The sequence below is a fragment of the Taudactylus pleione genome, unplaced genomic scaffold (assembly GCF_031769625.1).
Source record: "Taudactylus pleione unplaced genomic scaffold, aTauple2 ptg000005l, whole genome shotgun sequence".
Classification (NCBI taxonomy): Eukaryota; Metazoa; Chordata; class Amphibia; order Anura; family Myobatrachidae; genus Taudactylus; species Taudactylus pleione.
The window spans coordinates 10,522,538-10,548,199 of NW_028284408.1; positions in this window are offsets into that span (position 1 = coordinate 10,522,538).

Consider the following 25,662-nt stretch of genomic DNA (forward strand, 5'->3'; position numbering starts at 1 on the left):
TCATCCCGCCTTCCGAGTCTCGCGGGTTTTGGATCCTATATAAGGTACCCGCGTCGGCGCCATTTTCTCACTCGGCTGTGGACAGTGAAGAGGGAGGGTGGGAGTTAGTGCTGTGTAGTGTAGTGTAGTGCTGCTGTTGTCCACTACTTCAAAGTCCATAGGGGCTGGCTGGACTGTGTTGTGCAGTCAGTTCTCCATAGGGGCTGTGTCCACTCCAAAGTCCTGTGCAGTGTCCCAGTCCTAAAGGGGTGCTGTAGTGTTGTCCAGGGGGTGCTCTGTCCATCAGGGGTGCTCCCCCCAAGTGCTAAAAAAATAATATATTTTCTGTGTTTGTGAATTGTGTGCGCAGTAGCCGCACGTGCATCAACAAAGTAGTGCCAAGCGTGCGCCTGTGTCATAAGTAAAGGGCCGGCTGGCTTGACCGTTAAAGGGTGCTGTAACCCCCGAAAGTACACTCCAGTCCAAACCAAAAAAAAATTATTTTCTGTGTTTGTGAATTGTGTGCGCAGTAGCCGCACGTGCATCAACAAAGTAGTGCCAAGCGTGCGCCTGTGTCATAAGTAAAGGGCCGGCTGGCTTGTCCGTTAAGGGTGCTGTAACCCCCGAAAGTACACTCCAGTCCAAACCAAAAAAAAAATTATTTTCTGTGTTTGTGAATTGTGTGCGCAGTAGCCGCACGTGCATCAACAAAGTAGTGCCAAGCGTGCGCCTGTGTCCCATAAGTAAAAGGCCGGCTGGCTTGTCCGTTAAAGGGTGCTGTAACCCCACGAAAGTACACTCCAGTCCAAACCAAAAAAAAAATTATTTTCTGTGTTTGTGAATTGTGTGCGCAGTAGCCGCACGTGCATCAACAAAGTAGTGCCAAGCGTGCGCCTGTGTCATAAGTAAAGGGCCGGCTGGCTTGACCGTTAAAGGGTGCTGTAACCCCCGAAAGTACACTCCAGTCCAAACCAAAAAAAAATTATTTTCTGTGTTTGTGAATTGTGTGCGCAGTAGCCGCACGTGCATCAACAAAGTAGTGCCAAGCGTGCGCCTGTGTCATAAGTAAAGGGCCGGCTGGCTTGACCGTTAAAGGGTGCTGTAACCCCCGAAAGTACACTCCAGTCCAAACCCCAAAAAAATTATTTTCTGTGTTTGTGAATTGTGTGCGCAGTAGCCGCACGTGCATCAACAAAGTAGTGCCAAGCGTGCGCCTGTGTCATAAGTAAAGGGCCGGCTGGCTTGACCATTAAGGGTGCTGTAACCCCCGAAAGTACACTCCAGTCCAAACCAAGAAAAAAATTATTTTCTGTGTTTGTGAATTGTGTGCGCAGTAGCCGCACGTGCATCAACAAAGTAGTGCCAAGCGTGCGCCTGTGTCATAAGTAAAGGGCCGGCTGGCTTGACCGTTAAAGGGTGCTGTAACCCCCGAAAGTACACTCCAGTCCAAACCAAAAAAAAATTATTTTCTGTGTTTGTGAATTGTGTGCGCAGTAGCCGCACGTGCATCAACAAAGTAGTGCCAAGCGTGCGCCTGTGTCATAAGTAAAGGGCCGGCTGGCTTGACCGTTAAGGGTGCTGTAACCCCCGAGAGTACACTCCAGTCCAAACCAAAAAAAAAATTATTTTCTGTGTTTGTGAATTGTGTGCGCAGTAGCCGCACGTGCATCAACAAAGTAGTGCCAAGCGTGCGCCTGTGTCATAAGTAAAGGGCCGGCTGGCTTGACCGTTAAAGGGTGCTGTAACCCCCGAAAGTACACTCCAGTCCAAACCAAAAAAAAATTATTTTCTGTGTTTGTGAATTGTGTGCGCAGTAGCCGCACGTGCATCAACAAAGTAGTGCCAAGCGTGCGCCTGTGTCATAAGTAAAGGGCCGGCTGGCTTGACCGTTAAGGGTGCTGTAACCCCCGAGAGTACACTCTAGTCCAAACCAAAAAAAAAATTATTTTCTGTGTTTGTGAATTGTGTGCGCAGTAGCCGCACGTGCATCAACAAAGTAGTGCCAAGCGTGCGCCTGTGTCATAAGTAAAGGGCCGGCTGGCTTGACCGTTAAAGGGTGCTGTAACCCCCGAAAGTACACTCCAGTCCAAACCCAAAAAAAATTATTTTCTGTGTTTGTGAATTGTGTGCGCAGTAGCCGCACGTGCATCAACAAAGTAGTGCCAAGCGTGCGCCTGTGTCATAAGTAAAGGGCCGGCTGGCTTGACCATTAAGGGTGCTGTAACCCCCGAAAGTACACTCCAGTCCAAACCAAGAAAAAAATTATTTTCTGTGTTTGTGAATTGTGTGCGCAGTAGCCGCACGTGCATCAACAAAGTAGTGCCAAGCGTGCGCCTGTGTCATAAGTAAAGGGCCGGCTGGCTTGACCGTTAAAGGGTGCTGTAACCCCCGAAAGTACACTCCAGTCCAAACCAAAAAAAAATTATTTTCTGTGTTTGTGAATTGTGTGCGCAGTAGCCGCACGTGCATCAACAAAGTAGTGCCAAGCGTGCGCCTGTGTCATAAGTAAAGGGCCGGCTGGCTTGACCGTTAAGGGTGCTGTAACCCCCGAGAGTACACTCCAGTCCAAACCAAAAAAAAAATTATTTTCTGTGTTTGTGAATTGTGTGCGCAGTAGCCGCACGTGCATCAACAAAGTAGTGCCAAGCGTGCGCCTGTGTCATAAGTAAAGGGCCGGCTGGCTTGACCGTTAAAGGGTGCTGTAACCCCCGAAAGTACACTCCAGTCCAAACCAAAAAAAAATTATTTTCTGTGTTTGTGAATTGTGTGCGCAGTAGCCGCACGTGCATCAACAAAGTAGTGCCAAGCGTGCGCCTGTGTCATAAGTAAAGGGCGGGCTGGCTTGACCATTAAGGGTGCTGTAACCCCCGAGAGTACACTCCAGTCCAAACCAAAAAAAAAATTATTTTCTGTGTTTGTGAATTGTGTGCGCAGTAGCCGCACGTGCATCAACAAAGTAGTGCCAAGCGTGCGCCTGTGTCATAAGTAAAGGGCCGACTGGCTTGACCGTTAAAGGGTGCTGTAACCCCCGAAAGTACACTCCAGTTCAAACCAAAAAAAAAATTATTTTCTGTGTTTGTGAATTGTGTGCGCAGTAGCCGCACGTGCTTCAACAAAGTAGTGCCAAGCGTGCGCCTGTGTCATAAGTAAAGGGCCGGCTGGCTTGACTGTTAAAGGGTGCTGTAACCCCCGAAAGTACACTCCAGTCCAAACCAAAAAAAAAATTATTTTCTGTGTTTGTGAATTGTGTGCGCAGTAGCCGCACGTGCATCAACAAAGTAGTGCCAAGCGTGCGCCTGTGTCATAAGTAAAGGGCCGGCTGGCTTGACCGTTAAAGGGTGCTGTAACCCCCGAAAGTACACTCCAGTCCAAACCAAAAAAAAATTATTTTCTGTGTTTGTGAATTGTGTGCGCAGTAGCCGCACGTGCATCAACAAAGTAGTGCCAAGCGTGCGCCTGTGTCATAAGTAAAGGGCTGGCTGGCTTGACCGTTAAGGGTGCTGTAACCCCCGAAAGTACACTCCAGTCCAAACCAAAAAAAAAATTATTTTTTGTGTTTGTGAATTGTGTGCGCAGTAGCCGCACGTGCATCAACAAAGTAGTGCCAAGCATGCGCCTGTGTCATAAGTAAAGGGCCGGCTGGCTTGACCATTAAGGGTGCTGTAACCCCCGAAAGTACACTCCAGTCCAAACCAAAAAAAAAATGATTTTCTGTGTTTAGCCGCACGTATATATCAAATCGATATAACATAAATGGAGGACCAAACTTTCTCCGATAAAAATAAAATAGAGAAAGATCAAGAACCACTTCCTCCTAGTGCTGAAGCTGCTGCCACTAGTCATGACATAGTCGATAACATGCCATCAACGTCGTCTGCCAAGGCCGATGCCCAATGTCATAGTAGAGGGCACATACAATCCCAAATGGCAAAGTTCAGGAAAATGACCTTGAAAAAGACATTTAAATCAGCTGAAGAGAAACGTAAACTTGCCAATATGCCATTTACGACACGGAGTGGCAAGGAACGGCTAAGGTCGATCCCTAGTATGTTCATGACTAGTGGTTCAGCTTCACATGACGATGGAAGCCCTCCTCCCACTAAAAAAATCAAAAGAGTTAAGCTGGCAAAAGCACAGCGAAGAACTGTGCTTTCTAAGAAGATATCACAAATCCCCAAGGAGAGTCCAAGTGTGGTGGTGGTTGCGATGCCTGACCTTCCCAGCACTGGACGGGAAGAGGTGGCTCTTTCCACCATTTGCACGCCCCCTGCAAGTGCTGAAAGGAGCACCCACAGTCCACTTGCTGATATGCAAATTGAAGATGTCACTGTTGAAGTACAACAGGATGAGGATACTGGTGTAGCTGGCGCTGAGGAGGAAGTTGGCGAGGAGGATTCTGATGGTGATGTGGTTTGTTTAAATCAGGCTCCGGGGGAGACAGTTGTTGTCCGTGGGATGAAAAAGCCCATCACGGTCATGCCTGGGCAGAAGACCAAACATTCCACCTCTTTGGTCTGGCAATATTTCTATCCAAATCCGGACAACAACTGTCTTGCCATATGTACCATATGTAAAGGTGAAATAAGTAGGGGTAGGGACGTCAACCACCTAGGAACATCCTCCCTTATACGGCACCTGCAGCGCGTTCATAAAAAGTTACTGTCAAGTTCAGAAACTTTGGCTAAGACCGTAAGCAGTCCAGGGACACCTAAATCCCGTTGTCCTGTTGTATCCAAGCGCCTGCAAACCACACCGTCAACTCCCTCCTCGTCAATTTCCTCCTTAGTCAGGATCGGAAGTAGTCCTGCAGGCCATGTCACTGGCATGACTGACTCTCCTATCCGGGATTCCTCTGGAGGATCCTGCATTGCTACGCCTACTGCTGCCGCTGCTGCTGTTGGGAGTCGTTCATCATCCCAGAGAGGAAGTAGGAACACCACTACTTTTACTAAACAATTGACCCTCCAACAGTCCTTAGCGAGGAGGATGAAGTACGACAGCAGTCATCCTGAAGCAAAACGTATAACTGAGGCCTTGACTGCTATGTTGGTGTTAGACGTGCGTCCGGTATCCGCCATTAGTGCAGTGGGATTTAGACAATTGATGGAGGTAGTGTGTCCCCGGTTCCAAATCCCGTCTAGATTCCACTTCACTAGGCAGGCAATACCGAGACTGTACAGAAACGTCAGAAAAAGTGTCCTCAGTGTCCTGAAAAATGCCGTTGTACACAATGTCCACTTAACCACGGACATGTGGACAAGTGGAACAGGGCAGACTAAGGACTATATGACTGTGACAGCCCACTGGGTAGATGTATCACCTTACGCAGCAACAGCAGCAGCGTCACCAGTAGCAGCATCTCAGAAACGCCAGCTCGTTACAAGGCAGGCTACGCTGTGTATCACCGGTTTCAGTAAGAGGCACACCGCCGACAACCTCTTAGAGAAACTGAGGGAAATCATCGCCCAGTGGCTTACCCCACTTAGACTCTCCTGGGGATTTGTGATATCTGACAACGCCACCAATATTGTGCGGGCATTACATCTGGGCAAATTCCAGCACGTCCCATGTTTTGCTCACACAATAAACTTGGTGGTGCAGAATTTTCTGAAAAGCGACAGGGGCGTGCAGGAGACGCTTTGGGTGGCCCGAAAAATTTCTGGCCACTTTCGCCATTCAGCGACTGCGTGCCGAAGACTGGAGCGCCAGCAAACACTCTTGAACCTGCCCCGCCATCACCTGAAGCAAGAGGTTGTGACGCGGTGGAACTCAACCCTCTATATGCTTCAGAGGATGGAGGAGCAGCAAAAGGCCATACAAGCCTATACATCCACCTATGACATAGGCAAAGGAGGGGGTATGCACCTGACTCAAGCGCAGTGGAGAATGATTTCCGTGTTGTGCAAGGTTCTCCAGCCCTTCGAACTTGCCACACGTGAAGTCAGTTCAGACACAGCCAGCTTGAGTCAGGTCATTCCCCTCATCAGGCTTTTGCAGAAGCAGCTGGAGAAAGTGAAGGAGGAGCTAAGACGGAGCGATTCCGCTCGGCATGTGGGACTTGTGGATGAAGCCCTTCATTCGCTTTGCCAGGATTCCAGGGTGGTCAATCTGTTGAAATCAGACCACTACATTTTGGCCACCGTGCTTGATCCTAGGTTTAAAGCCTATGTGGTGTCTCTCTTTCCGGCCGACACAAGCCTGCAGAGGTGCAAAGACCTGCTGGTGAACACACTGTCAGCTGAAGCGGAACGTGACACGTCAACGGCTCCTTCTTCATTTTCTCCCGCAACTGGGGCTGCCAGGAAAAAACTTAGGTATCCTAAGCAACCCGCTGGCGGTGATGCAGGGCAGGCAGGACCAAGTTTGGACATCTGGTCTGGACTGAAGGACCTGGCAACAATTTCTGACATGTCTACTGTCACTGCATATGATACTGTCACCATTGACAGAATGGTGGAGGATTACATCGGTGACAGCATCCAAGTAGGCATGTCAGACAGTCCATACCTGTACTGGCAGGAAAAAGAGGCAATTTGGAGGCCCCTGTACAAGCTGGCTCTATTTTACCTGAGTTGCCCCCCCTCCAGTGTGTACTCCGAAAGAGTGTTTAGTGCAGCCGGGAACCTTGTCAGCGAAAGGCGTAGGAGGTTGCTTCCACAGAATGTGGAGAAGATGATGTTCATCAAAATGAATTATCAGCTCTTCCAGGGAGACCAGCCTCCAGAAGGTACAGAGGGACCTGTGGTGGTGGATTCAAGTGGGGACGAGTTAATACTTTGTGAGGATGAGGATGTACACACTGAAGAGGGTGAGGAATCGGTGGATGAGGAGGATGAGGATGACATCTTGCCTCCGTAGAGCCAGTTTGTGCAGGGACACATTAATTGCCAGCTTGTTTTGTGGGGGCCCAAACGAACCAATCATTTCAGCCACAGTTGTGTGGCAGACCCTGGCGCTGAAATGATTGATTTGTTAAAGTGTGCATGTCCTGTTTATACAACATAAGGGTGGGTGGGAGGGCCCAAGGACAATTCCATCTTGCACTTCTTTTTTTTCTTTGCATTATGTACAGTTTGGGGCCTAGTTTTTCTAACTGCCATCCTGTCTGCCACTGCAGTGTCACTCCTAGATGGGTCACGTGTTTGTGCCGCCCACTCGTGTCGCTTAGCATAGTCATCCAGCTACCTCGGTGCAACCTTTTGGACATGAAAACACTATTGTGAGGTGTGAGGTGTTCAGAATAGACTGGAAATGAGTGGAAATTAAGGTTATTGAGGTTAATAATAGCATAGGAGCAGAGAAACCAACAAATTCTGTGATTTTAGCTGTTTTTATGCTTTTTAAAAAAAAAATACAGATCCAAAACACAAAACCCAGAACCCAAAACACGGAAGGGTGGTTTTGGCAAAACCAATCCAGATCCAAAACACGAAGAAAGATCCAGATCCAAAACCAAAACACAAAACACGAAAAGTGGCCGGTGCACACCCCTAGTATATATATATATATATATATATATATATACCAAAACCAGAAAACCCGGCACTCACAGATTGGGGATGAGAAGAAATACTTGCTAGGGTGCCTCTCCGAAGGTGCAGGATGCTACCTCTATGTAGACAGTAGAGACAGGATGGCACTCCTTAGACTGTAAGTATATTGGTTAAAACGGTCCTTTAATGACGTTTCGGGGTTTCCCCCTTCCTCAGGGACAGCAGTACAAATAAAACATACACATTGCAAATATATAAAGCCAGACAATTACTGAACATCACCCTCACCTGCAGACCACCGGCGTCCGACTCCACGGATTTGCGCCCAGCAGACTCGGCGCTGAGCCCGTGACGTCATAAGCCGGCGTCCCGCAGGCCAGATGACAACGTGATCCGGTTGCCAAGCAACCATAAACAAGTAAAAATAAAAAATAACTCTGCAATATAAGCTGATGCTTATATACAAATCTAAAAGATATTAATAATAACACTACATATATAATCAATACAACACAGAACATGAATTGATACAAAAGACAATGAAAACAGCGGAGATAATAAAGACCGCGGAGATAATAAAAACAATGGCAGTAGGCTGAGGCATATAATTATAGCGAAGGGTTTCATGATTAATCCTGTCACTCCCTGGGGAAATGAATATCTAAATTAGAGAAAGCACTGCAAGCCCAGGATCTCGTTGAGACCCCTGGGCGCAATGGTATCTAGAATATGTATCCATCTGCTTTCTTTCTACATTAAGATTTTATTTCTATTAACACCCCGCACAAGAGGAGGCACATGATCAATAATGATGGCACGAATTGATGCCACCCCGGGCTGAAACTGGGCACAATGACGGGCCAAAGGTTGCTCGCTATTCCCGCTCCCCAAGGCCTGCCGTATGGAGGAACGATGTAAAGCTATGCGCTCCTCAAATTGTTGCTGAGTTTTGCCAACATACGACAGGCCACAGGGACAGGTGAGCATATAAACAACAAACATGGTAGAACATGTCAATGCATAATTAATCTTAAAACTTTCCCTGTATGGGGATGACAAAAAGAGTTACCAATGGTTAAACCTCTACATGTAACACAGCCCAGGCACCGATGACAACGTACCCGAGTACTCAAGAAGTGTGTAGGCTGTACTTGTCGGTCTAGCCCAGTTATGTTATGTCCAAAGGCAGAACACGATCCCCTATATTCTTACTCCTAGTAAAACTAGGTAGGAGCCTATGTTAAGAAACGAGTATATATATATATATATATGTAGATAGTGATATAGATATATTCTTTTTTAAGGTAAGATGTTTTTAACTTTAGTCTATCCTGGAGACAGTGGGCCTGATTCAGAGTCGCTCGCAAGCAGCCGCTCGTTCGCTCCGAGCGATGTTCGCACAACTGCGTATGGGTCGTAAAGCACATGCGCCAACCAGTCAGTGCGATCGGAAATCCAGCGCTCGCCAAATAGCGAGTGCCTGCTAATTTGAGTGACAGGATGAGGCGTTTGTGGGTGGTAACATGTGAAGGTGCTTGAAAACGGGGAGTGGAGATCCGAACGCGGGCGTGCCAAATGGTCAAAACGGGCGTTTTAAGGGTGTGCATAATTAACAAAGCAGCGTCATCAACCACGTCACTTGGTTGTCTTTTAGCCTGAACTGTTCGCATGATTGCGGTAGGATAAACCTACCACAAGCACTGCGAGCAGTTCAGATACCTTTCGATGTACTCTATTAATCAAATAAATAGCGGAGATGACGTATGATGCGAGCGGCCAGGGGGCGTCTTTACAAAATAGCGAACGCATGTTTCGTTCGCTCGCTCAGACATAGAGGCGTCAAAAGACCGCAAAGAGCGAGCGTTCAATTTAAATAGCCGGCTCCTTTTTCTGACCGAGCGAGCGCAAATAGCGTCCGGCTCTGAATCAGGCCCAGTGTCATTACACTGAAATGTTGATATAAGCTACTTGTGTGTGTGTATGTATATATATATATATATATATATATATACAGATGTGTCCTCTCTCATCGTTGTTGCAGTCACTCTAAATAGCCTCTCTTGGAGCATCTGGTCCCATAAGACGCAACTAGCGTCAGGCGTCTTTTTTGCATCTTTTTTTGTCGGAAATGTGTCTATGTCACACTTCGATGAGACTAGGATGCACCAAAAGAGTGTGCTGATTAATTTGATATGTGACTCTTGTATAATTGTTTGCAACTTAGGGCCTTATTCATCAAGGATTGCAATTGCAAGCTGCACACAGGCAGCTTTGCAAAGCGATCCTTGCAATCATGCAAATGTAGCAAGAGTTGTATTACACCCCTTGCTGCATATGCCATCCCAGCACTGTGATGGAGGATGCAGTGCTGGGCAGGGGCGTATCTACCCATTGGCCAGGATGGCACTCAACAGGGGCGCCGGCCGAGGGGGGGTGCCATCCGGCGTTGCCATCCATGGCCAGGGGGTAGAGTCACAGGGTACGCCCCTGCCTCTTACCTGGGGCAGATGTCTAGAGCCGGGTAGCCGCTGCCAATTGCCGGCAGCAGCCTGGCAGACACAATTAATGAATAAAGTTATTTTTTTTACAAGGCGCGCGTGACGTCATGACGTCGCGCGCACCTCATCTCTGCACTGAAGAGGAGCCTGCCACAGCCAGAAGATATAGCAAGTAAGTGTGGGAGCTGCGGAGACTGGATGCGGAGGCAGGGGCAGCTGGAGGTGGGTTTGACTGTGCCTATTTGTACTTTTTCCAGTGGCAGAACTAGCAGGGGTGCCCACCGCTATGAAAGTGCCCGCAGCCGCTGGCAATATAATGAGTCAGAATGACTCATTATATGCCACTGTGTCACGGGCCACCAGTAATAGAATGTGCATGGAATCTGTGGATATGATCCGGCCAGAGGAGAGGAGGTGTTGGGTGGCCTTTTCCTCTCTTTATTTCTTCCTATCCAGTCCCTCTCTGAGGCTGACTTTGCCGCTGGTGCGAGGGTCTGATGCCACGATCTTGTGACTGACCCCCGGTGCCAAATGTGAGGGGGACAATGAGGAGCAGGAGCAGCCCTCTCCATTTGCTGCATTTATCGACATATGGTATGTCGTGAAAATTGCTGCGCTGGATATACAATGTTCTTTGAAAATTAGTCAATAAGTGATATTTTAGCTGCTATGTACTGAAGCTGGGGCTTGTAGTTCCCCTGTAGCCTAAGAGCCATTGGTAGGTGTACTATTTATTTGTGGACAATCGTATGCCTGTTTGAAAGTGTTAGTGACTAAGAAGCATTACCGTGTGGTATAATGTGAATAAGAGGCATTACCATGTGGCATAAGGTGAATAAGGGGTACTACTGTGTGGCATAATGTGAATTGTGGGCACTACTGACTGTGTGGCAAAATGAAAATGTGTACTCCTCAATGGTCAGCACCCTGCATAAAAACACCTTGCATAAAAACACCCTGCATAAAAAAATCCTAAGACCATAAAGGGGGGCGGCGCAAGTCCCTTACTTTGCCAGGGGCGTTCAGACCCCTAGATACACCCCTGGTGCTGGGATCACCTTCGCGACCATCATTGGTCGATGGTCACAATGGTGGATGGCGACAGGCGGCCGGTCAGCAGAGTAAGCCTCAGCTTACTCAGGCTGGCTGGCTGGCTTGCAGAAGACTGCGTCTGTCAATCAGTCTCTGGGCTGACCACTCCCGGAAAATGGGGTGGACACGCCCCTTTTCTGGGAACGACGGCCAAACCCGCCCCCGCACCACCCCTTAAATGCCACTGCCTGTCAATCAGGCCAGGGCCATAGCTAGGGTGGTGCGGTCGGTGCCACCGCACAGAGCGGAACATCCCTGAGGGCGGAACTGGCCGACCCACCACAAGTGCCTCTGTAGCATGGAAGCCAGCGCAGGCTCAGTGTCTAACACTGGCCGCACTGGCTGAGGGAAAGAAAGGAGGGTTACAAGCTGTAAAACAAAGCGGGACACGCTGTGTTGCCTGTGTGCACTGTGCCGCAGCAATCAATCACCGCCGGCGGCATCTTCTGCTCACTACATCTCCCAGAATCCCCATGGTGACAGTGATTCTCCGTGCTCCCGGCTCCGGTCCTTTTCCCTCACACTCAGCTCCCGCCCAAGCCTAGCCACTCTCCACTCCCTATGCCTAAGCCTCCGTTCTGTGGGGATGTTGGATCCGGATGGGGGAGGTGTCTGCCTTGGTGTGGAACACTGCGGACCGGTCAGCGCTGGCAAAACTGGATTGGAAGCTGAAGCAGCTGCTTCTCAGTTGTACATGGTGCTGGTGGAGAAAGATGCCCTGCAAGGTGAGGGACCATGTTCCTGGCTTGCTCGGTGGCCCCATCCCTGGTATTAGTGGCCAGCTGTGTGCCCCCCCCATCCTGACTGTGTAACAGTGTATTCCTTCACTACCCCCTAACTGTTAACAGTGTGCACCCCCCGCCTTGCCAACAGCACTGCAGGTATAACATGTATAAGGGTCACTACTGTGTAGCGTAATATGTATAAGGGGCTCTATGTGGCATAATGTGTATAAGGGGGTACTACTGTGTGGCATGTGTATAAGAGGCTCTACTGTTTGGCGTAACATGTATAAGGGGCTCTACTGTAAGGCGTAACATGTATAAAGAGGTTTGGAGAACTACTTTGTGATGTAATCTGAATAACAAACACTACTGAGCAGTGTAATGTGAATAATGGACACGTGCGGTGTAATGTGAACTGGTCTGGTACTTTTATGTGACCATATCCCATCTTGGTGAGGCCACGCCCCCTTTACTTTCTGGTGCATGTATTCGCTGTGCACTATCCCTGTTTAAAATATAGGGGGGGGGCACCAATGTTCTTTCTGGCACAGGGCACCAAAATGCCTAGCTACGGCTCTGAATCAGGCAGAAGCATTCCAGGGCTAGCGTGTGTGTTAGCAGGACCCATTCTGCACACTTGCAGAATGGGTCCTGCGCATGTGCAGATTCCCGATAATCGGGAATCTTCGTTCAGCAGTGCACTTGCGTGCTCTGCTGAATTAGCCCTAGTCTCTTAATCAGCATGCAAAGTGCTACATCAAGTTCCCTTTACAAACTCAGGCCCTGATGCAGCAAGAAACGCAATTGCAGAGCTCCACGCTGGTAGCTTTGCAATTATGTCCTTGCAATAATGCAAATGCATCAAGAGGTGTATGACACCCCTGCTGCATTTACGATCCCAGCACTGTGATGGAGGTTGCAGTGCTGGGATCACCATCACGATTATCAGTGGTCGATGGTCACAATGGTGAACGGCGCCGGGCAGTCAGACAGCTGAGTAAGCCTCAGCTTACTCATCCTGGCCGGCTTGAGAGCCCATTATACTGCGTTGATCAACTCAGATTCTGAGCTGGCCACTTTCAGAAAACGGGGTGAATACACCCCCATTTCCGGGAATGGTGCCCGACCCCATCCCCGAACCACCCCTTAAATGCCTTTGCCTGTCAATCAGGCAGAGATATCAGATGGCTTACATGCGTGTTAGCAGGACCCATTCTGCACACTCGCAGAATGGGTACTGCGCATGTATGTTTAAAACTCAATTCTTTACTGAAGTTTCTTAGATACCCCCTGCTGCATGACGGAGACACTGTGACGTCTTCAGTCCAGGAAAGCTGGTGGATTGGAGAGGACACCAGGGGTGTCGGCTGATATGGGATGACCGGAGGTCCTATTCTTTATGTGCTGTTTGTGATATTTCCATATATCACAATTTTACATGCCAGTAGTTCTTAATTGTATTCAGTGAAGAATTGGGTTTTAAATGTACTTCACCATTATGCGCCTCCTATTCTTTATAAATATTTATTTATTTATTAACAGTTTCTTATATAGTGCAACATACTCCATTGCGCTTTACAATTGGAAACATTGAACAAAACTGGGAAATAACAGACAGAAATATAGGAAGGAAGGCCCTGCTCGCAAGCTTACAATCTATATATACTATTGGAAAAATCTCAGAAATCCTCACTAAGAGGCATACCATTGTCAACCTGTTTGAAAAGCTCCGGAATGTCATGAAAAATGGCTTTCCCTGCTAGGACTCTCCTCAGGATTTGTCATTTCCAATAATGCAAGTAACATTGTGAGAGCATTACAGCTGGGTGAATTTAAACACATCCCATGTTTTGTCCACACAATGAACTTTGTGGTCCAGAATTTTTTTTAAATGACAGGGACGTGCAGGAGATGCTGTCTGGTGCCTGGAAAATTGCTGGACTTTTTTGGCATTCAGCACCTGTACCTAGAAGATTGCAGTGGCTGCAAGAACAGTTAAATTTGCCATACCACCAACTGAAGATTGGCCTTCAGTAGTGACCTGGTGGAATTTTACCCTTTAAATTCTGAATGGAGGAACAACAACAAGCCCTCCAAACCTAAACAACAAGCAATGACACAGGGAGAGGAAGAGGAATGTACCTTAGCCCTGTACACTGCAGAATACTTTGTTTTATGCAAACTATTGACACCACACAATATTCTGGTAGACCTTCTCTCCCACCTCCATATTTCTCTTTCCAGGACATTATTTGTAAACAGTAGGCAGAGTTTCTCCCTCCTCACCATCCTTGATTTGGTTCATAGTAAAGTCTATCCACTCTCTCTCCCTGAAACTCAGGCAATGCCTGACTACATCCAAGAAAATCTCCAACATATTTTATTTATCTATATTCCTTTCTTTGTAAAGGAGATGGATGGCTCTCTTCAAATGGAAGACTGCATTTAACACTTGAGATAGGCACTATGAGTACCTGGTCATATTTTTTGGCCTTTGCAACCCTCCCGCTGTCTTTCATAACTTTGTAAACAAAGTGTTCCTTGATCTTCTGTACTGTTCAGCAGTAGTCTATTTATGTGACATAATGATTTTCTATTGAGATCTGAAGACCCATTATAATACCGGCGAAAACATTATCTATACTTTTAGTTGGAGAAGTGTCTTTTTGAGCATTCCTTGGGTATATAGTATATGGTACCAGGTTACAAATAGTTCCTGAGAAGATGCAAACCATTTTGGACTGGCCCCAAACTCAGGATTTAAAAGTGATCTAACAGTTCTTCAGTTTCACTAATTTTTTTAGACAGTTCATATGGGGTTACTAAACACTACTGGACCCATTATAGCCTTAACCAAGCATTAAAGAAGGCCTTCTCCCCAGTCCTAGTTCTCAATCTGATGTTTCCCTTCCATTCTTCCTAGAAATAAATGCTGGGGTAAGGTACAGTAGCTTATCTCCTGTGAAAAAAAATATACAATTGGGAACAAAGATTGTTATCCATGCTTTAGGTTTTGGAGGAATTGACGTATCTCCTTGAAGGAGGCAAGTTCCCAGTGATAATCTACACTTACTACTTGAATCATCTATTGAGCAAATACCTCACTGACTAAATATCCACAGGCTCATTGTCTCTTTTTCCTCATTTGAACTGAATTGTAACTTTTCATTGTAATGCAAAAAAAACCACAGCCTTCCACCCTGAAGACTCAGAGACCTAATTTTCACAGCATCTAGGACGCTAAGAGCATATATTTTGCCTCAGTCACCACTTTTTCTAAAACTTCTCAAGGGAAAAGTTTTGTTACTTATGGTCTACGTAACAAATTACGTAACAAATTACTCCCTTGGGCACACTCTTTCCATTCTCTGGATATGCTGGAGAGCAGAAAACATTGAATGTTTGAAACAAAGCATCCTTCAAGATCTCAAGTCTGCCACTATCCATAAATTTATGATCCTTGCCTATTCTTACTAAACTTTGGATCCACCAAACTATGGTTATTATTTTGTATCTCCCTAAATCATGAAAATATTATTTCATTTGGGTGGTTTTCCAAAATGTCCCATGTTGTTCCCCTTTCAGGATTTAATTTTGTTCCTACACTGTCCAAACTGTTTATTAAAGATATCTTTTGGCTTAACGCCTGTCCCAAAGACATTGTATCAGATTGCAGAGTACAATTTGTGGCTACGGTTTGGAAGGTCCTATGTAAAGTTTACAAATCTGACCTAAATTTTCTTTTGCTTATCACCTGCAAACCAGTGTGACAACTGAGCGTGTCAATCAGAATCTCAAATTCTTTTTTTTTGGATGTTCATTTCTGTATCTCAGGATGCTTGGGTAGATCTCCTACTCTGGACTGAATTTGCCTATAATAATCATTTGCCACTTATCTTCAGTATCAACTCCATTCTTTACCATTTACAGAAAACAACCCAATCAATCTCATCTTCCCTCTCTAACGTCAATGAAGGTTCTAGCAGAGAATTCTGGACTCGTACATGTTTCCCAAATCTGGCACAAAGTCAAGAAGAATCTTTAAAAAACCTCTTCTTACTATAAATTGTTATAAAACCAACAATGATGCCTCATGCCTCAAAATCTTTGGGAGGAATTGCTGTTTGCTGGCCAACAATTAGGCCCATCAAAATGTTAAAATTAGAGACAAAGGCCCTCATTCAGAGCCGTACGCTCTGAGCAGAGCGCACGCTCTGAATGAGGGCCGGGCTCCATTTTCATGGAGCGTCCTCCTGGACGCTCGTATAGCTGTGGGTCACCACCCACAGGCTATACGAGCGTGCATTTTGATAGCCGCGATGGTCGTGACCATCGCGACCATCGAAATTGCGAGCCGGAGCCTGCGGTTGAGGTTTTCAACCGCAAACTCCGGAGTGATTTTGGCTCTATCAGAGCCAAAATCACTCCCACTGACATCACTAGTGATGTCAGTGGGCCGGCTTCTGACGGGAGGCGTTCCCGTGGGAACGCCCCCGTCAGGGAGGCACGCCCCCGGCACGCCCACCAAAGGGGGCGTGCTGTCAATCAACATTGACAGCACGCCCCCTTTGATCGGACACAACGAGCGAAGGAAAGTCCTTCGCTCGTCGTGTCTGGCGCATGCGCACGACGGAGCTCCCTCCGTCGTGCGCATGCTCAGTGCAGACCATCGACCCACTTGCGAGCGGACAGCCGCTCGCGAGTGGGTCTGAATCAGGCCCAAAGTGTGGTTGTCTACCAAGAATATTTGCCTTTGAGTTCCAACTGTGAAATTTGCCCAAAGATTCATTGGTTCATTCAAGATAATATGGGTCATTAATCTAGCTGCTTTCAAGTTGGTTCTGCCACCAACACATCATATTCCTAACACCTTATTTGCTTAAACCTCTAGTCATTCAAATTTGAGGTACAACACATTTTAGACTCTAGGCTTTCTCTTAGCAAACTTCAATTCCTCATTGATTGGAAGAAATGGTCCCATAAAATTCCATCCAAGCAATTAAAGAATAAGATAAATTGTATTTTGTAGAAAAATAGTGTAGCGCTGTTATTGCAATAGAGATTAACAGTGAATTACCGGCAGCTGACACAAGGGGATAACTGCCTGAAATTCCCCAGATCAACCTGAACAAACTAAACAAATGTGTCTGCACCGAGGACCCATATGAATATGAATTGTCTGCTACCGTGATGCACCAGACTTCATACGTATTGTGGATTTCTATGGATCTCTGTGGATTTATGTTCTGGAACATGGGCACAGATTTTAATAACTATTGTTAAGACTTAGGAGCTCACTCAGACCCGCTCGCTAGATGCGTACGCTCGCTCGATGCATATGCAAATTCGGCTAAGTGACGGCAAGGCAGGGGATCGCATGGCAAGGCATAAGCATGCCCATTATGTCTTGGCGTGTGATCAGCCTGTGTACGCAGACGCCCACCAGCCTGTCTTAAGATGCCAACTTGTACACGTCATCTCCAGGAAGTGTATGCAACCATCGGTACATCGAGGACCATCGGAGGCAAATGCAGTGTTTGTGGTTGACTATACCCTACCGCAAGCACTGCGAGCACTTCAGTGTGAAATACCACCAAGTGATGTGTACTATGATGCTGCCTCTTAATTATGCATGCCTCTGAAATGGCATTAAGACGCTCAGGCACGCCTGCGTTCACATCTCCCCTCCCCCGTTTCTAGCGCCCAGCCCCTGTCACCAGCCACAAACGGCTTCTCTTGTCACTCACTCTGCTGCGCAGTCTATGTGAAGCAAGCGAACAGTACTCAATCTCTCGCACTGGTTCGCGCACTGAGATGTATGTGCAAAATGCAAACCATCGGTAGCTATGAGCAAATGCATCCTAGCGAGAGGGTCTGAATAAGGTCCTTAGTTCTACTGCACGGTACCATTGTGTCAGTTTACTTGAAACTTATCTAACTCAATTATCTTTTGATATCAGCTATTCTGCAAACTTTTTGTCTCTGCAGCATTTCTACATACACTCTAATCTATGCTGACCCATCGCAAAGTGATTGACAAGAAGTGCCATTTATGGGGGGGGTGACGGGGGGTGGTTTGGCGAACACAGGCATGCAGGGCCATCTCTTCCATTGGGCTTGTTGGGCAGTTGCCCAAGGGCCCGAAGCTTGTAGGGGCCCATGAACCCATCCCCCTGTAGCCTGGCCAGTTGGTAAATTTGTGATATTTTTATAAGCCAGCCGCCGGTGCACTGTATTCTGATCTAACCACCCCAACCTCCTCTCCCCCCTCACAGTGATTAGTACTCACCTCAGTCCCAGTTTCACTTCATCTGCCGGCTTCAGACAGAGTCTCTCTGCATGTGTGGGAGGTCTGATGGGCATGCAGGATGGTTTAATTTTATTGACCATTTAAATTTTTTTCCCGTGAATAGATGGGTAGGGGCCCCAGTGCATTGCTTTGCCCAGGGCCCACATTGCTGTTAAGACAACCCTGCAGGCATGCCAGGGTTTTCTTAAGGCCGCTGCAGGGGCGTGCATAAATTATCCACTGCGATAGCCTACACAGTCTGAGGACTCATAGCGTGCGTGGTTGTTAGCAATTTCTGAGTGTGCGTGAGGCTGCGATGGTACTCAATTGTACCGATCGTTTGGCAGTCTTACTGTTATAAAACAGTACAGAGTAATTAAATCTTTGCTTATATGCCAAGAACAATTTTCAATGCTGTTAGATCCCATTTATGTAAGTGATCGATTCATTTCAAGGGCCTATTCATTTCAATGGTGATTCTCCATGCAGTGCACAACTTATTTGAAATTAATAGGAAATTGACATGTACAGGAAATATACAGGAACTCACTATTATAACCACTAATACATAAATACACAATATACTTCCATAGAGAATCTTTTTTTTTTTTTTAAATTGTGGTTTATGCTTTGAGTGTCCTCAAACGTATCAAGCAAGGCATATAGTAATAAACCATAAAATGAACAACAACAATGAACAGAAATAGGTAGGAACACATTGAATTAAACAGGTTTTATCTTTAAATCCATTGGCATGCTGTGCACTTGCATTAATAAACCGATAACTCAACCAATTGTAATGAGAGGCCACTGCAAGAGAGTTGAGTAAATAAAGTAATTTTAGTAAATTGTTTTTAAATAAAGGGACAGAATGCAAAAACAAATTTGTTCCTACTCTTTATATTATTCCATACAAACTTTTGAATGTATATGATTATATTGAATACATAAATCTTAAATGCTTGGTAACCCTTTTTCGGGTACAAGCTTGAAAACTCCATTTGGCATTGACTGATAATAACAATGGTGACATTAAATGACAAAATAAATGAATGCATAGTCAAAATTATTAAAAAGCACTCTCCTACTCTTTTGCGGTTTTCAAACAGATGAACAATGGAACTTTATTGAATTTTTCAAATAATATCCCTTTCTTTTTTGTACTTTTTTTCTTTGTACTTCTTAAATACCATTGGCTACATTAAATTGCCCAAGAAAAACATGCAGCATGCAAACACGGTTGGATATTTCTTTCTGTTCTACTAGTGATTTTTATTGCTATTCAAAATGTAATGACAGTGTTCAGTGTCAGTAAAATACAATGATTGTGTCACTCATTCTACAGATCTCTAAATATTCTTCTCTGTGTACGCTATTCAGTTACTTTAATGTATGTTATGGAAAAGTACATATAATTATAAAACTTTTTGCTGACAATTATCTTAACTTACTGTAAAAAAACTCAAAGTACATTTGCCCTTTTTGTTCATTACTTGGTACAAATTGTTCTAATCCTGCTTTTATTTCTGTACATTTGTAATGGAGGATTAATTAATTTTTTCGTACAGTATATCAACAGATGTGTTGTTTCATCCCGTTGCTTCAGTTATGCCAAATAGCCCCTCTTGGCAGGCCAGGTCCCATTGAACTCGACCACACTCAGTGAACTGTTCACTCAAAATGTGTCTTATACACATGACTAAACTAGAGATGAATGGTTCGGATTCCTTGGAAACCGAACCTGCACAAACATTGGGAATCCGAGTCAATACAAGCGTTTGCGCGTGTCTTCCCACCTGGCTGGTATTCCACTTCAAGGATTTGGATTCTATATAAGGCACAGCAGACGGGACTCTGCACCATTTCTTTGTCAGGCACCCTGATGTATGCTGCGCTTAACTCTGCTGTATAGGCTGTGCTGTGTCCAGACTCACAAATGGCTGTGCTGCTTATAGACTGTGTATAGGGGTGTGCATGCTTCTGTATGCTGTGCTGTACTCTGCTGTATAGGCTGTGTCCAGGCTCACAGCAAGGCACAAGTGGCTGTATTTTTTAGTCAATGTGTATAGGGGGTGTACGCTTCTGTATGCTGTGCTGTATAGGCTGTGTCCAGACTCACAAGTCACAAGTGGCTGTGCTGCTTAGTCAATGTGTACAGGGGGTGTATGCTGCTGTATGCTGTGCTGTACTCAGCTGTATTGGCTGTGCTGTGTCCATCAGTAAGATATTCACATGCATATATAAGCCCTGTGACTACACTCCACGTGGTTTAAATTAGGGGTGAGCGGGTTCGGATTTCTGAAATCCGAGCCCCCCCGATCCGAGTCCGATCCGAGTCAGGCTCGACTTTTCCCGCCTGACTCGGATCAGAAATCGAGGCAAAACGTCATCATCCCGCCTTCCGAGTCTCGCGGGTTTTGGATCCTATATAAGGTACCCGCGTCGGCGCCATTTTCTCACTCGGCTGTGGACAGTGAAGAGGGAGGGTGGGAGTTAGGGCTGTGTAGTGTAGTGTAGGGCTGCTGTTGTCCACTACTTCAAAGTCCATAGGGGCTGGCTGTGTTGTGCTGTGCTGCTGTTGTTAATAGGGGCTGTGTCCACTACTTCAAAGTCCATAGGGGCTGGCTGGACTGTGTTGTGCAGTCAGTTCTCCATAGGGGCTGTGTCCACTCCAAAGTCCTGTGCAGTGTCCCAGTCCTAAAGGGGTGCTGTAGTGTTGTCCAGGGGGTGCTCTGTCCATCAGGGGTGCTCCCCCCAAGTGCTAAAAAAATAATATATTTTCTGTGTTTGTGAATTGTGTGCGCAGTAGCCGCACGTGCATCAACAAAGTAGTGCCAAGCGTGCGCCTGTGTCATAAGTAAAGGGCCGGCTGGCTTGACCGTTAAGGGTGCTGTAACCCCCGAAAGTACACTCCAGTCCAAACCAAAAAAAAAATTATTTTCTGTGTTTGTGAATTGTGTGCGCAGTAGCCGCACGTGCATCAACAAAGTAGTGCCAAGCGTGCGCCTGTGTCATAAGTAAAGGGCCGGCTGGCTTGACCGTTAAAGGGTGCTGTAACCCCCAAAGTACACTCCAGTCCAAACCAAAAAAAAAATTATTTTCTGTGTTTGTGAATTGTGTGCGCAGTAGCCGCACGTGCATCAACAAAGTAGTGCCAAGCGTGCGCCTGTGTCATAGGTAATGGGCCGGCTGGCTTGACTGTTAAAGGGTGCTGTAACCCCCAAAGTACACTCCAGTCCAAACCAAAAAAAAAATTATTTTCTGTGTTTGTGAATTGTGTGCGCAGTAGCCGCACGTGCATCAACAAAGTAGAGTCAAGCGTGCGCCTGTGTCATAAGTAAAGGGCCGGCTGGCTTGACCGTTAAGGGTGCTGTAACCCCCGAAAGTACACTCCAGTCCAAACCAAAAAAAAAATTATTTTCTGTGTTTGTGAATTGTGTGCGCAGTAGCCGCACGTGCATCAACAAAGTAGTGCCAAGCGTGCGCCTGTGTATAAGTAAAGGGCCGGCTGGCTTGACCGTTAAAGGGTGCTGTAACCCCCAAAGTACACTCCAGTCCAAACAAAAAAAAAATTATTTTCTGTGTTTAGCCGCATATATATCAAATCGATATAACATAAATGGAGGACCAAACTTTCTCCGATAAAAATAAAATAGAGAAAGATCAAGAACCACTTCCTCCTAGTGCTGAAGCTGCTGCCACTAGTCATGACATAGACGATAACATGCCATCAACGTCGTCTGCCGAGGCCGATGCCCATTGTCATAGTAGAGGGCACATACAATCCCAAATGGCAAAGTTCAGGAAAATTACCTTGAAAAAGACATTTAAATCAGCTGAAGAGAAACGTAAACTTGCCAATATGCCATTTACGACACGGAGTGGCAAGGAACGGCTGAGGTCGATCCCTAGTATGTTCATGACTAGTGGTTCAGCTTCACATGACGATGGAAGCCCTCCTCCCACTAAAAAAATCAAAAGAGATAAGCTGGCAAAAGCACAGCGAAGAACTGTGCTTTCTAAGAAGATATCACAAATCCCCAAGGAGAGTCCAAGTGTGGTGGTGGTTGCGATGCCTGACCTTCCCAGCACTGGACGGGAAGAGGTGGCTCTTTCCACCATTTGCACGCCCCCTGCAAGTGCTGAAAGGAGCACCCACAGTCCACTTGCTGATATGCAAATTGAAGATGTCACTGTTGAAGTACAACAGGATGAGGATACTGGTGTAGCTGGCGCTGAGGAGGAAGTTGGCGAGGAGGATTCTGATGGTGATGTGGTTTGTTTAAATCAGGCTCCGGGGGAGACAGTTGTTGTCCGTGGGATGAAAAAGCCCATCACGGTCATGCCTGGGCAGAAGACCAAACATTCCACCTCTTTGGTCTGGCAATATTTCTATCCAAATCCGGACAACAACTGTCTTGCCATATGTACCATATGTAAAGGTGAAATAAGTAGGGGTAGGGACGTCAACCACCTAGGAACATCCTCCCTTATACGGCACCTGCAGCGCGTTCATAAAAAGTTACTGTCAAGTTCAGAAACTTTGACTAAGACCGTAAGCAGTCCAGGGACACCTAAATCCCGTTGTCCTGTTGTATCCAAGCGCCTGCAAACCACACCGTCAACTCCCTCCTCGTCAATTTCCTCCTTAGTCAGGATCGGAAGTAGTCCTGCAGGCCATGTCACTGGCATGACTGACTCTCCTATCCGGGATTCCTCCAGAGGATCCTGCATTGCTACGCCTACTGCTGCCGCTGCTGCTGTTGCTGCTGCTGGGAGTCGTTCATCATCCCAGAGAGGAAGTAGGAACACCACTACTTTTACTAAACAATTGACCCTCCAACAGTCCTTAGCGAGGAGGATGAAGTACGACAGCAGTCATCCTGAAGCAAAACGTATAACTGAGGCCTTGACTGCTATGTTGGTGTTAGACGTGCGTCCGGTATCCGCCATTAGTGCAGTGGGATTTAAACAATTGATGGAGGTAGTGTGTCCCCGGTTCCAAATCCCGTCTAGATTCCACTTCACTAGGCAGGCGATACCGAGACTGTCCAGAAACGTCAGAAAAAGTGTCCTCAGTGTCCTGAAAAATGCCGTTGTACACTATGTCCACTTAACCACGGACATGTGGACAAGTGGAACAGGGCAGACTAAGGACTATATGACTGTGACAGCCCACTGGGTAGATGTATCACCTTACGCAGCAACAGCAGCAGCGTCACCAGTAGCAGCATCTCAGAAACGCCTGCTCGTTACAAGGCAGGCTACGCTGTGTATCACCGGTTTCAGTAAGAGGCACACCGCCGACAACCTCTTAGAGAAACTGAGGGAAATCATCGCCCAGTGGCTTACCCCACTTAGACTCTCCTGGGGATTTGTGATATCTGACAACACCACCAATATTGTGCGGGCATTACATCTGGGCAAATTCCAGCACGTCCCATGTTTTGCTCACACAATAAACTTGGTGGTGCAGAATTTTCTGAAAAGCGACAGGGGCGTGCAGGAGACGCTTTGGGTGGCCCGAAAAATTTCTGGCCACTTTCGCCATTCAGCGACTGCGTGCCAAAGACTGGAGCGCCAGCAAACACTCTTGAACCTGCCCCGCCATCACCTGAAGCAAGAGGTTGTGACGCGGTGGAACTCAACCCTCTATATGCTTCAGAGGATGGAGGAGCAGCAAAAGGCCATACAAGCCTATACATCCACCTATGACATAGGAAAAGGAGGGGGTATGCACCTGACTCAAGCGCAGTGGAGAATGATTTCCGTGTTGTGCAAGGTTCTCCAGCCCTTCGAACTTGCCACACGTGAAGTCAGTTCAGACACTGCCAGCTTGAGTCAGGTCATTCCCCTCATCAGGCTTTTGCAGAAGCAGCTGGAGAAAGTGAAGGAGGAGCTAAGACGGAGCGATTCCGCTCGGCATGTGGGACTTGTGGATGAAGCCCTTCATTCGCTTTGCCAGGATTCCAGGGTGGTCAATCTGTTGAAATCAGACCACTACATTTTGGCCACCGTGCTCGATCCTAGGTTTAAAGCCTATGTGGTGTCTCTCTTTCCGGCCGACACAAGCCTGCAGAGGTGCAAAGACCTGCTGGTGAACACACTGTCAGCTGAAGCGGAACGTGACACATCAACGGCTCCTTCTTCATTTTCTCCCGCAACTGGGGCAGGCAGGACCAAGTTTGGACATCTGGTCCGGACTGAAGGACCTGGCAACAATTTCTGACATGTCTACTGTCACTGCATATGATACTGTCACCATTGACAGAATGGTGGAGGATTACATCGGTGACAGCATCCAAGTAGGCATGTCAGACAGTCCATACCTGTACTGGCAGGAAAAAGAGGCAATTTGGAGGCCCCTGTACAAACTGGCTCTATTTTACCTGAGTTGCCCCCCCTCCAGTGTGTACTCCGAAAGAGTGTTTAGTGCAGCCGGGAACCTTGTCAGCGAAAGGCGTAGGAGGTTGCTTCCACAGAATGTGGAGAAGATGATGTTCATCAAAATGAATTATCAGCTCTTCCAGGGAGACCAGCCTCCAGAAGGTACAGAGGGACCTGTGGTGGTGGATTCAAGTGGGGACGAGTTAATACTTTGTGAGGATGAGGATGTACACACTGAAGAGGGTGGGGAATCGGTGGATGAGGAGGATGAGGATGACATCTTGCCTCCGTAGAGCCAGTTTGTGCAGGGACACATTAATTGCCAGCTTGTTTTGTGGGGGCCCAAACGAACCAATCATTTCAGCCACAGTTGTGTGGCAGACCCTGGCGCTGAAATGATTGATGTGTTAAAGTGTGCATGTCCTGTTTATACAACATAAGGGTGGGTGGGAGGGCCCAAGGACAATTCCATCTTGTACCTCTTTTTTTTCTTTGCATTATGTACAGTTTGGGGCCTAGTTTTTCTAACTGCCATCCTATCTGCCACTGCAGTGTCACTCCTAGATGGGTCACGTGTTTGTGCCGCCCACTCGTGTCGCTTAGCATAGTCATCCAGCTACCTCGGTGCATCCTTTTGGACATAAAAACACTATTGTGAGGTGTGAGGTGTTCAGAATAGACTGGAAGTGAGTGGAAATTAAGGTTATTGAGGTTAATAATAGCATAGGAGCAGAAAAACCTACAAATTCTGTGATTTTAGCTGTTTTTATGCTTTTTTTAAAAAAAAATACAGATCCAAAACACAAAACCCAGAACCCAAAACACGGAAGGGTGGTTTTGGCAAAACCAATCCAGATCCAAAACACGAAGAAAGATCCAGATCCAAAACCAAAACACAAAACATGAAAAGTGGCCGGTGCACACCCCTAGTTTAAATAGAGCTGTGCCTGTGACATAAAAAATAAATAAAATAATTGTATTGTGTGTATTGTTTTGGGGTGCTTTGTTATGTTTGTATGTATGTGTGTATATATATATATATATATATATATGTATACAGGGCCAGACTGGCCATCGGGCACTTCTGGCAAATGCCAGAAGGGCCGATGGCCACAAGGGCCGGTTTGACGGAGCGCAGGTGTACCCGGGAAAACAACCTCCCGGGCGGCGCCATGCTCTGTAATGTGCGGCCGCGTCAT